Raw genomic sequence first — 709 nt, forward strand, 5'->3', positions numbered from 1 at the left:
GTGCCAATTCCGGTTTTCTGAGTAGTTTATTGAAGGTAAGAGTATCATGGATTTTCCTGCTTGAGCTGGCCTTGAACCACCATCCTCCGATCTCAGCCTCCTGAGTAGCTAGGATTACGGGCAACCTGGCTTGCTTGGTCTTTTTGCTTGTGGTAGATGCTGTACCACTAGAAACACAACTCCACTTCTGACATTTTCTGGTTATTGGGATAAGAATCTCTCCAGTTTGTCCTGGCTGGCTTTAAACTTTGTTCCTCAGATCAGCCTCCTGGTTAGCTAAGATTACAGGCAGTAGCTACCAGCCTAGCTGAGAGAATGTTTTTTCAGACTAGGCATGTATATAGGTATTTAAGAAAAAATTGATTGTCCTGCTGGAGAAGATGTGAAAGAAGACTTTATTACTGACCTTCAGAAATGAAAAAGACCTTAAGTGAATACTGTGGATAATTGGGCACCAAAAGGTTAGGTATTTTAGATGAAATTAGCAAATTTCTAGAAATACAACTAATGAAACTAGCTGTAGAAGAATGTGTAAATTACTAATTTAAATTAGTAATTAAAAAATTCAGAAAATCTAAATTAATAATTTAAAGTCTTACTATAAGAACAAGCCCTGGGGGCTGGGAAGTTGGCTCAGTGGTAGAGCGCTTGCCTTGCATGCATGAGGCCCTGGGTTCGATTCCTCAGCACCACATAAGCAAAAAGAAAA

This window comes from Dipodomys ordii, unplaced genomic scaffold (assembly GCF_000151885.1).
Source record: "Dipodomys ordii isolate 6190 unplaced genomic scaffold, Dord_2.0 Scaffold166, whole genome shotgun sequence".
Lineage (NCBI taxonomy): Eukaryota > Metazoa > Chordata > Mammalia > Rodentia > Heteromyidae > Dipodomys > Dipodomys ordii.